This window comes from Asterias rubens, chromosome 3 (assembly GCF_902459465.1).
Source record: "Asterias rubens chromosome 3, eAstRub1.3, whole genome shotgun sequence".
Classification (NCBI taxonomy): domain Eukaryota; kingdom Metazoa; phylum Echinodermata; class Asteroidea; order Forcipulatida; family Asteriidae; genus Asterias; species Asterias rubens.
In genome coordinates, this window is record NC_047064.1 from 1,145,719 (window position 1) to 1,161,454 (window position 15,736).

General features: G+C 37.2%; 1 protein-coding gene across 1 annotated transcript in view; it reads left to right on the forward strand.

Moving 5' to 3' along the window:
* LOC117288617 (cAMP-regulated phosphoprotein 21-like) overlaps positions 1–15,736 on the forward strand; it is a 62,588-nt gene that overhangs the window by 23,006 nt on the left and 23,846 nt on the right. The window contains exon 3 of the mRNA XM_033769539.1: positions 10,358–10,436. The gene's annotated coding sequence lies outside the window, so the exon portion shown is untranslated. The remainder of the gene's footprint in view (positions 1–10,357; positions 10,437–15,736) is intronic.

Below are 15,736 nucleotides of genomic sequence, written 5' to 3' on the forward strand. Positions count from 1 at the left end.
GTACGTGATAGCCCCTCCAGGCGACTGTGCAGTAACATCCAGATCCATTTGGGGCATTACGTTAGTAGAGTAAGGGGGGGGGGGGGTTCACCATGCCATTAATTGAATGCCAAATGACAGTGACAGTTTTGATTGCACAATGAGCTGAGAAGGGGGGGGGGGCGGGTAGGCTGCGCTTATGATTTCAAATTTTCTGTCATATCCTGAGACGGTTGAGAATATTTCAATTATTTCAATTATTTCAATTATTTCAATTATTTCAAAGGGTGTTTGTGTCAATACAAAAACCTACATGTACCTCCATAACAGCTATTGTAGAGATATCAGACCTGGAATTACACACTGGGGGACTTTCAAGACGCGTGGTGGCAGTAGACTTACCAGGTAAAATCCAATTGTTCTCGGTAATGTGCGCTTGCTCAGAACTACGTAAACAATGGCAATTTACCTGGTAAGTCTGCTGCCACCTAGCGCCTCAAAATCTCCCATTACACAGGGGCCACTTACCGGTCATGGCCTCTGTTGGCCTTGGTGTCCCTTCAAGTGTTTCCCTTAGTTTCCCTTTGCAATTTTGTTCTAATGGAAGTGCCCATTGCAAAATGAAAACGGCCTTGCCCTTTCAAAAATGAAATTTGAGGCCTTTTATACCAAGGTCCTTGCTCCATGGTTATACAGATACAAGGTTTGTAACAATATTACAATGTCTCTTTAACTGCAGCTACATAATCTAGTATGCATCCTAGAATGTCATTACATACAATAGCACATGTTGGTCATTTAATTACTCTATACATGTATGACACGATGCTTTGTAATTGGAGTATACCATGTACATGTTCCATAGCGATCTTAATTATCCATTTGGTGATGAATTTGCCATTTCAGCAAGCATCCCTCTGATAATGGATTACCCAGATCGTGTGATGTAGACAGATGGTTACCGTCAGCATAGCAACTATTGTATGGACATCTATTTGTTTATATTATGTTTATTCATTGGTTCGATCTCAACCTTAAAAATCTTGTTGGTAATTTTTGTTATAGAAATGTTTTCGTTGTCTATATAGATCACGCAAACAGCCCACCCGGTGTACACAATGAGTGTTCGTACACTTCAGGAATGGTGTTATAAATGGTGTTATTATTATTATTATTATTATTATTATTATTACTATTATTATTATTATTATTATTATTATTATTATTTCATTTTATCACAGCATGCAAAAGAAAGATCTCATTTTCCTTTGTGCCGGTAACTCCTCGAGCCGGGCTACGTCCCGTAGCCTTAGATCTCAAGGGTCTTTCTCAGGATCCTCGCTGTTCCCAAAAGCGCTGCCTTCTGTATTAGATCTACCCTCACATTTGTCCCTCACATTATTATTATTATTATTATTATTATTATTATTATTATTATTATTATTATTATTATTATTATTATTATTATTATTATTATTATTATTATTATTATTATTATTATTATTATTATTATTATTATTATTATTATTATTATTATTATTATTATTATTATTATTATTATTATTATTATTATTATTATTATTATTATTATTATTATTATTATTATTATTATTATTATTATTATTATTATTATTATTATTATTATTATTATTATTATTATTATTATTATTATTATTATTATTATTATTATTATTATTATTATTATTATTTCATTTTATCACAGCATGCAAAAGAAAGATCTCATTTTCCTTTGTGCCGGTAACTCCTCGAGCCGGGCTACGTCCCGTAGCCTTAGATCTCAAGGGTCTTTCTCAGGATCCTCGTTGTTCCCAAAAGCGCTGCCTTCTGTAATAGATCTACCCTCACATTTGTCCCTATTTCATCTAGATGTTTCCCCAGTGCTTTGGGAATGGTGCCAAGTGCTCCAACCACCACGGGGACTACTTTTACCTTTACCTGCCAAATCTTACGAAGTTCCCTGGCCAGGTCCTGGTACTTCTCGATCTTTTCCATCTCCTTCGAAGCTACCCTTATATCACCTGGCACCGCTATGTCAATGAGATGACACATCTTCTTCGTCTTATCTAATAGCACAACATCCGGACGCCTATGTTGTATAACATGATCGGTCTGAATGTTAAAGTCCCATAGGATCTTGACCTGGTCGTTCTCTACAACTTTCTCCGGAACATGGTCATACCATTTCGCAAGTACTTTGACACCATACTTCTTACACAGATCCCAGTGAATCACCTTGGCCAGCTTGTCATGTCTTCCTTTGTACTCCGTCTGGGCCATCTTACTGCATTCGCTAACAATATGAAATACAGTCTCCTCTGCTTTATTGCACATTCTACACATAGGAGAGACGTTTGCTTTCTCTATCCTTGCCTTCATTACATTTGTCCTTAGAGACTGGTCTTGCGCCGCAGTAATCAAGCCCTCTGTTTCCTTCTTTAGTTCTCCACTCTTTAACCAATTCCATGACTTGCTGCTGGCCACTTCCTCAGTACACCTCAAGAACCGGCCATGAAGTGGTTTGTTCCTCCAATCTTGATGTCTTTCCTCCTTCCTTTCCCTCTTGTACTCTTTCGGCCCAACTTCGTCTGCCCTCGTGTACCTTTGTGCAACTTTCAACAAGCTCTCCTCGGTCCTCCTGACATGACAATGCAAGCTTCTGCGCTCGATGTTAACACTGTCCGCCACGCTAAGCAACCCCCTTCCGCCCTCTGACCTCGGAAGATAGAGTCTACTAACATTTGACCGCGGGTGTAGCATGCCATGCATGGTCATTAGTTTTCTTGTCCTCCTGTCAGTGACATCTAGATCTTCCTTAGTCCACTCGACAATACCCGCACTGTACCTCATCAAAGACACGGCCCATGTGTTAATCGCCTTAATCATGTTCCCCCCGTTTAGTTTAGACTTCAAACATTTCTTTACACGCCTGATGTATTCTGCCTTCAGCCTTACCTTTGATTCCTTGTGAAGGACATGGTCCGATTCAAGTACACCAAGATACCGATAACTCTCCTCCTCACCCAAAGCCCTCAACTGTGCACCATCTGGCAGAGCAATGCCATCGGAATGTACCCTCTTCCCCCTCTTCATGGTCATTGAAGCACATTTCTCCAGACCGAACTGCATCCCAATGTCATCACTGAAAATCCTGACGGTCTGCACCAAAGAGTCGATCTCGGCCTCATTCTTCGCAAACAACTTCAAATCGTCCATAAAAAGCAGATGGTTGATCTTACATCCGTCCTTCTTCATTACATAACCTGCACTCACCTTCCTTAGAATCATCGACAGGGGCATCATCGCAAGAACAAACAGCAGCGGAGACAGAGAGTCACCTTGGAAAATACCTCTTCTTATGCATACCTTGCCCAGATTATCATCGTTGGCTGTCAGATTTGTTCGCCACGTCTTCATGCTCTCACCTAAAAGACGTTTTACTGCATCAGCCACTCCAACCATATCCAGACATTCCATTATCCATGTGTGCGATACCATGTCATACGCCTTCTTGTAGTCAATCCACGCCATTGCCAAATTAGTCTTTCTGCTCCTGCAGTCCTTCAGTACAGCCTTATCGATGATAAGTTGATCCTTCGTACCTCTGGACCGCTTCTTACAGCCTTTCTGCTCCTCTGGAAACAACTGCTGGTCATCCATATGGCGATATAGGTCTTCTGCAATCATACTGGTCAAGAGTTTATACATCACAGGTAAGCACGTGATTGGTCTATAATTACTGGCAATGTTACCTTTCTTGACATCCTTCATGATCAGCACTGTTTTTGCCTCAGTCATCCAAGATGGGACCTTACCCTGTACAAGACAGTCTTGCAATTGTAGGGCCATTCGCTCATGCAAACTACGGAAGTTCTTCAACCAGTACCCATGCACATGGTCCATACCCGGGGCTTTCCAATTTGGCACCTTCTTTATCTGTCTCTTAACCTTGTCCACGTCAATCTGGAACCCTTCTTGCTGTTGTACCCCTCTCAATTCATCTTTCACATCTGTTAGCCATTCCGCTTGTCGGTTGTGTTTTACTGGTTTGTCCCAAATACCACCCCAGAAAGTTTTTGCCTCTGTTGGTCTCGGAACCGCTTGCGTGCTGTCAGCCTTCCCATCCAATTCCTTAAACAACTGACGCTGATTGGTGTTAAATAATCTATTCTGGTGAAATTGGTTATTATTATTATTAATAATTGGTTATTATTATTATTATTATTATTATTATTATTATTATTATTATTATTATTATTATTATTATTATTATTATTATTATTATTATTATTATTATTATTATTATTATTATTATTATTATTATTATTATTATTATTATTATTATTATTATTATTATACATACATCTATGGACGAACACATACTTAACTCTTCTTAGACCTAACTCATAGTGATCATTCTGGCATCAATTTTGCCATCATTTTGTTGCACCTAACTTATCTATAAAAAAATTATAAAAAAATAAAAAAATTGTTTTTAGTTTATTCTTGACCAAGTCCAATTTCAGTGGGGACTTCCCCGAAGCCCCCTCTCCATCAACATTATCGTCACGCTAAAACTGACGGCTGATGATGACGTTATACTTAATACTAGCGCCATTCTGATGTCGTCATACCGCCTTCCCTATAAAACAGTTCGTGGAGAACACTGGTTAACCCATAGAACTGCAGATACAAGTGAAGAAAAGATATTGAAGAAATCTCGATGATTCCACAAAGACTTACATCCTAGGCCTTGTCCTCAGATTGTAATGGGGGCGCATTCCTGGTGTCGCCTCCATCACCTGTTCTCTTTCAATCGTTACTATTCCCAGCTCTTGCACACCTCTACCACTCCGCTTTGTCACATCCAGCACAGCTTTAGTGTGATATCTGCCATGACTTGTACCCATAGTCTTAGATGTGGGAGGAGAATTCCAACTGGGAAAAAAAACGTACAATCAGGCAGGTACAGAAAATTTAAATCCACATGAAAGTCTCTAGTTCCAGGGGGGATTCAAACCCTCAGTTCAAAGAACTGAAAGGCAAGGAAGAAACCACTAAGCCATTCTTAATGCCAATTGTTATCAGTGCTCCAAGGTTTTGATTTTGAAATTCCAGTGTGGGATGTTGGAGGAAATTCCTTAAAGGATTGCAAAATGTTTGTTGAAAGCTTCCCGATTAATTATTCTTTGTCTGTACTCGTAATGATATATGAGAATAAATGAGACAGATTTCTCATTGAGAGTCATTTATTTGTTTTGATTGTGATTTGAAGACTCTTTTCCTCTTGTTTAATCTGTTGAACAATCTCGGGGACAGGGGGCAACCAAGGTTCAAGACGTGTTCTGCATGTGCCAAGTGCTGAATCTTATTTCTTTAAACTAAGCCAGGGATAAAAGATGTTTTATTAGACCCTGATTTTGTACAACATTGTCTTTGAGCCCAACTTATCCATAACTCATACTTAACGTTCATTACATTTATAATTACATTTGTATACACTGACTATAACTTAAGTAAATTATGTTTAGCGTAATCTGCAGTTTTTTTTATTGAGATCAATTTTGCCAATGTAAGAAATTTACAAAAATTCAACCCAGTATTCATGTAGAAGCACTGGCTAAAAAACCCATAGCTGCTTATTGTCTTGCTGATGTATGTAATGTCAATACATGTAGGCCTATATTGATTTTTCAATGTCTTTCAGTTCGCTTCAGTTGGCAATTGAGTCTAAGGTTGAATATTTTATCATCCTTGAATCACTGAAAGCACATTAAAAGGACTTCTTGACTTCTAACATTGGTACCCGAGACCCCAATAATCTATACACAACACGCAAATAAGATTATGATGGTTACCAGACGAAATGCATAGGCTGTCAAACATTTATTTGAATTTTTTACTAATTAAATTTCTTTTATTTTAAATATAGTATTATTTTGTTTCTTTATTTGTTTAGTTTTATTTATTTATTTATGTCTTCTTCTTCTTTTTTTTTTTTTGGGGGGGGGGGCGCAAACAAGCTGGCTCCATCAGCATTTAGTTTTATCTTTTGTTTATGTATTTTAAAAAGCTGAAAAATAAAAGAAAACAAATTGAAATGTTGTACAGTTTTTAAACAACTCATGCAAGCCTGTCCGTTCAACACCAATACTCCAATGGTGTGTGGGTAAACAAAAATAGTAAAAGTCTTAGCACATCTGATTGGTCAGAGGAATCTTTGAATTAGGCAATCAAACACAGTACTCTTTAGATTTGAAAACCTGTAAACTAGAAAGGCCTGTCGGAAACATAGATTTCATTTCTTTCAGGATGGTTGCCCTGGTTTGGATGAATCGGATAAAGAGCAGGCAGTTCATCCAACAGCTGATTGGTCAGAGCGGGCTTTGAATTAGCCAATCAAACACAGCACTCTGCTGATTTCAAAACCTGTTGAATTAACTATAAAAGCCTGTTGGAAGCATAGGTTGAATTTCTGTTTGGATGATCGAAAAAAGAGCAGCCACTTCTTCCTGAGGTCTGAGAAATGTGGAACAAAACGGAAATGAGTATTGATCGAAGGGAGATAGGTTGAAGAGATCGACGGAGGTTACATGGGCACTGCAAAGGTTAACAATCCAAGGACTTTGGCAGCATCTTCAAAGATTTCCCATTCCTTTTAGAAATATCTCGGGCCCATCTGCGTAGACCTTCCAAAGAGAAAATACTCTGGGGGTATTGTGGACATTTACTCAACCACACACATAAATGTATCCCTGTGAAGCATTCTTTTGTTCTTTTCTTCTTTTCCCATAGATTTTGTACACAGATTTCCTTGTGGAGCACCCCAGTCTTTAGAATTCCCACGGAGTCCTTTTATTTTCTCTTTTTTATTTTGGTCATTGGTCTCCAAAAATGAGCACACAGCTCTGTGTTGCAGTCACTCTGTGGACATTCTTTTTATTCTATACACTTTAATCGTATTCTTCAACACTGTAAAAGACACTGTGTGGATTGTGGATGTGTGTAAGTCCACATAGTATTTGAAGTTCATACATGATATGGACCTCTTTTGTTCTCAGCTCCACACTTCATATGTAGTGTTAAAACACACAATATTACTGTTCTGTTTGTGGGGTCCTGCAATTGTTGTTCTATTATTCTCTTTTTTGATGAATTCCTCGGTGGGGGTCCAATTTACTTTTAGTAAAGAAAAGCATTGTGGTGTTTATTGTTCCTTTGTGTCCAACACCCCAAAGGGACCTTTGGGTTAGCTCACAATTGTGCTAAAGTCTTGCATTGGGTACCCCCAATTGTCCCTCTTTTGTTTGTTCTTTTGTTTGTTTTTGCAATAGCCCCCATTGGTTTTGTATAATTATACTGTCCAACTGAGGGCCTGTACCCAACTAGGAACCCTATCGCACTTTTGGTATAGGTCCCTGGTTTTAAATTGTGTGCCCACCCACACACACACATAATAGCAAGAGGTCATATAACAATTTAAGAGAAATAAGCAGTGCTGAAGAAGAAAACAAATAATTAATAACAATGAGAGAATGTCAGAAACAAATCACTCTAAATTAATCCCTTCAATTCCCTTTATCATCTTATATCAATATGAAATATTTGTTCTTTGTTTTGATGGCAGTCATAACAAATAAGACTGTTTGTCTCCAGCCTTGCTTGCTTAAATTTAATTTTCTTTACATGGTCGTACACTAACAGAATTACATAAGTCAACAACATAATCATATTTATAATCCCTAAAGGCTAGACAGAATCATAAATACTCCCTTACGCCAAAATAAAGCAGCTAATTTTAGAAACAATCTGAAATAAGAAACGTCTCCCTCCTGTTATTTTGGACCCAAGTGTATGAGCGGTCTATGTTCAGTCAGTGTGAATGTCATTAAGATACAGTGAAATCGCCAGTATCCTGACGCACACACCGGTGTCTCAATAGTCTGTAATAGTTTTCTTAATCAATGGATGGCAAGGACTATAGCTCTGTGCTGTGTTTGGTCCCTCGGTAATGACATCAGTGGTTGAGTCTGGGTGGCGTGTTTAGTTGCTAGCAGCCACGACCGGCCTCCAGGCCCAGAGAGCAAACGGGGTGTGACATCATCAGTAACGTCAGACTAGACGGACGGCAGAGACTGTGTATATGTGTGATGACGAATCCATGCCTTGGTAACAAGCAAGCTTATCCTTCCACCGTTATAAGTGGATTGCTAAACCGTGGGTCCGTGCAGTGTGTACTGACAACAGCATGCACTGGATGTGTGCATGGATATACCTGGTGGTGAGATGTGTGCAGCGTAATACTCAGGCCGTTCCATGTACCTGTCTCTACATGTACATGTGCTGATTCCAAAACCCTTGTCTTGGTTAATACACAGAGGACTTGGGTTTGGGTAGTATTCGATCATTGTGTTTAGGTATGTGGTTCAAGCAACCTGTACATTTTACACAAATACATGGCTGGGAAAACCCTCATGTTCCAGTCACCTAAACCAGTTGGTGTATAGTGTCTTAAAACAGCTTAATGTTTCCATGCCGGGATGAAAGTGTGGAGTCCTGCTAGTGGTTCATTACCTGATGCTCAGTGGCGGTGATTGCAATTTTTAAGAGGCTAAATATTACATGAGACGCACTGCAAGCCTTGGCTCGTACACATATCTTGCATCATTGTCTTCATCTATGTTCTTGGCCGCATCCTTGGTGTCAATGGCAATCTCCAAATCAACTGAGAGGAAGGGATTTCACAAGGAAGATTATCAAAGCTGACGGAATATCAGTGGAAAAATAGAATCCTAACCCTTGATTGGGAAGGAATGCTTTGGGTCCATGTACTGTCGACTCACAGACTCTGGATCAGCATCAATTGTATGTATCTTCATTGTGGTGATTACATGTAGATGGAAGGCTATACATGTTAAGGTAAATTTTGTTAGGGTGATCTGATGGGCAGTGGTTTTTGATGGGCAGTGGTTTTCAGTATTTGTTTAAAGTTTTTTATTTTTTATTTGTTTATATAGGGCATATAATAAGAGAAATTGTGTGCAATAGCCAAATCAGAAAAATGACCAATGGTCATCTGGTAGGCCAATCAACTAGTACACTGCAGTTCAGAGTTCTGCTCAATAAAATAAATTCTTGTAGTTTTTAGGAAATTTTTTGCAGGAAAACAATCAAAAGAGCACCGTTACACATTTGATTGTCAATCCTTTATCCAGCAAGTCAGTAACAGAAACTATTACATGTACATTCATCTTGTGTGATAATGTACACATTATGGGTTGGCAATCACGATCGCTGAATTTATATGGGGAGTATCTACTGTACAGAATCAGTTAACACAATGGTGTAGTAAACCATGATCATGTGCATGTAATCTCTGTGCAGTGCCTTCGGATGCACACGTTGTAAATTGTACAAATCTAACTCATAATTTTCTCACAGTTGAAGCTGGATATAGTGTCTTCTATAGAGGAAGGGGGATTGTGTATTTAATGTTTTTTTGTTATTACTATTAGTAGATTTCACGTACATGCTAAGCAATTTGTCCATTTGTACAGGTTAAAAATATCAATTTCCTTCAACCTTCTATGAACTTCTGTCTAAATCAGATCCCCCAGTTTACACAACCTTGTACCTAAGCAGTAAACAACTCTCATCTCCCTTTTGATGTTGTTTAAGAAACAGTTGTTATCTTGTCCGATGTTGTTCATTAGTGTGGTTTACCCCAGGGAGCATAAACGGCACCCACGGCAAATCGCAGTGGGTGTCACACATTCCCCCAGGTGTTAACCAAAGCGTTGTGAATAACATCAAAGGAAATAAACGTCGGTACTCTGCGCTTAGACGGTAAGCATCATCCCACACAGTCAACGTTAAGATGATTCAATGAGTTATGGGATCTTTAGGGAGATTGAATTTGAATGAATGTAATCAGAGTTGGAGGATAACTTGTAATTTGGCATTAGACTCGTCCTACCCGGTATAATTAGCATTTCTAATAGAGTACCTCGTCACAGGTGTCATTAACCACAAGTTTTCAATTTCCTGAAAACAAAAATGCAATACTTCAAATGTGAACTACAGGTGTAATCAAAATGCCCCTTTAAAAAATCCTTTAAAAAAAAAATACACAAAAAAATACTCCCACATAAACTCTCAACAGAATTGAAGAAGTGCTGCGGAAACAAATTTATTCAAAACCACCTAGTGTTCAAATGTCTACACCCCCATTAAAACAAGTTGTATGCGATGAGAGTGATTATTTTATTATTTCAAAAATGACCTTTGGTTTTCAGACTTGTTTTCATCTTAAATTTTAAATTGTTCTGAGTAGGTATTTTGTTATTTTGTCTTTCTTCAGGATAAATTCTCCAGTTTCTGCTCGTTGGAACTCACTGAATCAGCAAATTGTAAGACGCCTTGAGCTTCAATAAAAGAAGGTAAGTAATTTTTAAAATAAACTGTGAAAACAATTCTTTTGTCAATAGTTTCCGAAGCTTGTGGATTCCAATACATAGACTGCTTCCCCTCACAGCGGAAACATTTAAAACTCTTGAACATAGTATGAATACATCAAACCCTAAAAAATAAAAAGGAGTGTGGCACTTCTGTGAGTAAAAGTTTATCAGCACCCATAATTCTGAAATGAAACAATTCTAAAGACAATTTCAATTTCATAAACGATCCATTTCAGAAATCCAAGTTGATTTCAGTTTCATACCTTGATACTTTAGAGGAACTAAACAACCGATTCCAATGACTCTGAAACAAACACTCATTGTCCTTTTAGTTTTGTGACATCAGCAATTCAAATATGCATACCCTAACCCTTGAATTAGCGTAATATACCCTCTTTGGGATAGTACAATATACCCTCTTTGGGATAGTACAATATACCCTCTTTGGGATAGTACAATATACCCTCTAAAGGATAGTATGTGATTTCTTTATATGAAGAGTCCACCACTTTAGATAGTAAAATCAACAAACAGAAAGGCGGGGTTTGGTAAAGACTAGTAGCGTGCTTCATGCGGCACCCGCTAGATGGGAGGCTTTTTTTCCCGCAAATTAAATGCTGCAAATGTAATGTGGGGTAAAAAGAAGGAGCTTTGGAATTGAGTCTTTTGTGTACTGTACCCTCATTTATAGAATTTAACTTAAAATAGTAGAAAGGTAAGAAATATACGGACAAGTAGTTCATGAGGACAGTTTTGGTATGACCTTTAGTTAATTCAAGTAGATCTGCAATAGGCAGGTCCTGATACTTCACGGAGGCAACAAAGGCAAATCGAAAGTTATTATTAATCTAGAGGTACATGCCCTGATGGTCGATCTGCAGTGAAGCAGAATTCTGAAATAATATCCCCTTTTTCAATTTAGTTTCTAAAGAAAGCTTTAATATCACAAATGGAAGATGTCATACATTGGCACAATTTACTTTGTACATTCTGTAGTGGAAAAACAAATCTTCAAAATTCTTTTCAGAGTCGTCCATTGTGAGGGGGTGGTTGTTTTTCTTTTGCCTTTTTTCTTTTTTCCCCTCTTTTTTTCTCCCAATTTTTGTTTCCGTGTTTGAACTGACATTTAATTTGAGTATGACATTTAAAAAATACGGACAACACCTACTGTCAAGATCATATGTACTGGAGTTAAAATTCTCCTTAACCAAAAAATGTGTGGATACATTTTAATCTTAAAGGCACTGGACACTATTGGTAATTACTCAAAATAATTTGTAGCATAAAAACTTACTTATTAGCGATCAAAGGAGAGCTGTTGATAGTATAAAACATTGTGAGAAACGACTCCCTCGTTTTCATGAAGTTATTTACTACTAAAATATTTGAATTTGATTTCGAGACCTCAGAATTAGATTTTGAGGTCTCGAAATCAAGCATCTGAAAGCACGCAACTTCGTGTGACAAAGGTGTTTTTTTCTTCCATTATTATCTCGCAACTTCGACGACCAATTGAGTTCAAATTTTCACAGGTTTGTTATTTTGTGCATATGTTGAGATTTACCAAGTGAGAAGACTGGTCTTTGACAATTACCAACGGTGTCCAGTGTCTTTAAACAAATCTACAAGTATCCAAAATTATTTCCTTTTTCTGTCAGTCAGTCATTCTGAAACCTGTGAAGAAATGTTTCATTCATAAAATTCCTTGATTGAAATCTACACATAGGTGATACCCAGACAGGAAGTTTAGTTAGCCTCACCCAACCACTTTGTATAGACTAAACATTTGTAAATCATGTCTGAGGTACACCCCCCCCCCCTATGGCAGTTTCCTCTTACTCTTCTATCAGCATCCATAAGATGCTTGACTTAATTTCCAAGCATGGGTCCCTCATCCTCTCAGCCACAGCTCCTGCCGTTGCGCTTCAGCTACTCCTCCGACTCGGATTTTCTTCCTGTAAAATATTAATTAAGTTCTTATCTGATGGGGGAGCGGAGCAAGCCAGCTGGCTGCGTTTTAGTTACCCCTGCACACCGAGTGCCGAAGGTACGCTTGGAGAGACCTATAAAAGGCAAAGGTTGCCCTTGTAAGATGTGGACAGGTTATCTTTTCTTTGGAAAGTCTTGGAATGCTCGGGACATGGATGCAGGCAGTCATGTGTACGGATATTTGGATGACAGTTGTCTCCTCCGAGAACGGTTGCCAAGGTTTATTCAGCAAACATTGGATGACTCCTACAGTAGCTGAATATTTTAAACATAATGAAAGTGATTGGGTAACTGTAACCTGTCTCCTGGAAATGTTAGTGTGCACTTTTAGGAATTTGAAAACTCTGTTCCCCATGGTGGGGGCGGGGGGAACTTGACTGTGATCTTGATAGATCTATAGACTTTTTTTTATGAGTCCTTTCACTTAAAGTTCAAGTCTGAGTCTCTACCTCACTGTGTGCCATCGGTGTCAGGATTGCATGGCAGTGATGGTGAAAGTCTAGTTTTGGCACAAAGCTAATTTGCTTTAAATTACAACTACCCAATTGGATGGAATGGTAATGCAAAGAAATTACAATATTTGTCTATTTAAGTTGAATTTATTTTCCGGCTAAAATTAATTAATTAATAAATAAATCAAAAGTTTTGTCTGGGATTTTGCACAAAATAATAAAAATTTAAAGTCTGTGGAATTAATTATATATCAACATCTGCCTTTTAATTTAGTACGCAACAACTCACAAATCCACCCACAACAAAATATTATCTTTAAAAAAATATTTTACAAGTTAAAACCCCTGCTCCTCTACATGTTGTCAACCTTTTCTTCACACAAATGTTCCATCAATGCAATAAAATTCATTGAATTATATCCTATTACATACAGGCGTAGTCTTTACTGTTTGTAAATATAGCACCGCTGTAATACTCGACTATCAATACAAGCATGTCTAACAACACAATAATAGAAAGTGGATTCCCCAGAATTGATGACCAAAATAACATCGCTGTTTCCCTTTTTGTCATCAAACTCTAAGAAATGATGTCCCATCTTGTTAAAAATAGATCCCTCTCGCTAAAAACATCTCACAACAAGAGGAAAATACTGCTATGACGCTATCTTTGCAAGAGCCACTCAGCTGTTGAAGGTTAGAGGTTACACCATGCACAGAGACATTGGCATTCTGACGTCGTACGTGGATGCTTTGACGTAATTTGTCGGGGAAATTTATGTAGAGGGTCCTGGGATAATTGCATAGTGTGTGTTGTGAGCGTTGAATAGTGGCGTGCGCTGTGGATCCAGTTAGATATTAAGTGATGTTTGTCGACGGTGTTTATGGGGAGGTTGAGGCCGTGTGTTTGTTTTCTTGTTTGTTGGTGGGTTATGACTTCAGCCTTGGATACAGAATTAATATGGTAGGCTTTTTATGGTTTATTGAATTGTCTTGTAACAGTTTGACAAAAGCCGTTGCACAGTAAAGAAGCTTTACGTTCAAAATCTTTTTTCTGATTTAGAAGAAAATGTCCATGTTGGCTGTGTTAGATTTATTTATTCAATTGAAGACATTTGAATTAATACTGTTAATACATAAATAGTTACAATGAACCTGTGAAAGGAATAAATGATGATTACTTTCTATTTATAAATTTGGCAGTTAATTTGGTAGTTCAACTAAATGCTTAACAATTGCCTTTTTGAGCAGACATAAAAAATAAAATGTTTTGTTTCTCTCAAAGAGTAATCTGTTTCATACAGACCTCTTATTTTCTCATTTTGTGCCAAATCATTTTATGAAGATGTACAGGAATCCTACAATGTCAAACAATGCTTGCAAAAAAATAAGAAGGAAAACAATTATTTTGTCAATTTATGTCGTACTTTTTTTAAATAAAAATATTTGCTAAAGATCTCAGATTAAAAAAAATTTAAAGTAATTTTTGCCTTTTGAAATATAATTCATTTGTGACCTTGTGGTATGCACTTTTTAAAACAAAATAAACTGTGAGCGGGCAGAATATTAAAATCATTCAAAAATAACTCGTTATTTTATTTTATGAATTCATACAAGCTCTCATTACAATAAGATCTGTAAAATTAACATATTTGATAAAATAATAAAATATAAGGGATTTTAAAATTATTTTGATAAATATAGTCACTACATCCTACTTGAAGTATCAAAGTTAGAAAATGTCCCTCTCAATCAATTTACCAATTTAGTACAAACTCATCCAATATTTATAGATTAGTTGTTTCTTTAAACAAACAAAACAGACAAACATAAAAAAGCCCAATCCCCAAACCTCCCTGAATGGAAATATATATTCACCACTTCATACAAGAAAATTAAGAATTGTTTGTAAAAGAATATTGCACTTCCGGCGTAACAAAAGCCAAATCCAGCCTCCCTAGGGGTGAAGTAGACTCTCCCATTTCTGTGCGTGTCGTTTGCATTTCTACGAAGCGATGTCTTTGGTGCGATGGCTTATGTTGGGGTATTATAACACCTTGTCAGGCAGTGGGCTATCAGCGGAAGTCATAGATTTAGGAGAGATACTGCGGCTTTTGATCAAGATGATGACAAGATGCTGAAATTGTTGATAATGTGGTCAACTGTTTGGAAGAGGAACTTATAGGATGCATGTTGCTATGGTTACTTTGTATGTGATTTGGTGTGGAAAGTCTACACAAAGTAAATCAATGTTGCATGTAATGTAAAGCTGTACAAAAGTCGTACAATTCTTTAAATTTATTATATGAGGAAAACAAAAAAATAGTTGAAAGTTACACAATTGTATTAAGACACCTGAATGTTTTTATTTTATATTATAGTCCACATTATTTTGAAAAAAAGGACGTTTCCAACTGATGAATAATAACTAATTTACAATTAATAATCAATTAATTTGAAGCATCTACTCATAAGGCTATAAATATTTGAAACATAAACTTCCACGTTAAAAGAAAATATAAAACTATATTTGTTGAAATACTATCTCTGTTTTGTTAATGAAACATATCTTTGTTAACACCACTGTAAATGTAAACGCCAAAACCTTTTATTTCTTACCATGAAAGAAAATGTCAAAAGTATGTCAATTTGAAAAATAAAAGGAAAGAAGAGCAGTTGGCAAACAAATAATTCTATTTCACCCCTTGATTTACTGTAGTTAATCCAAACTTGTTATGATTATTTTGCCACCCAGCTTTCAAAATAGATCATGGAAAAGGTCCCTCGGCTGTGCTTACTATTCTTTGTTGCTGCCTCGCAATCCAGGAAGTGACATTCCTG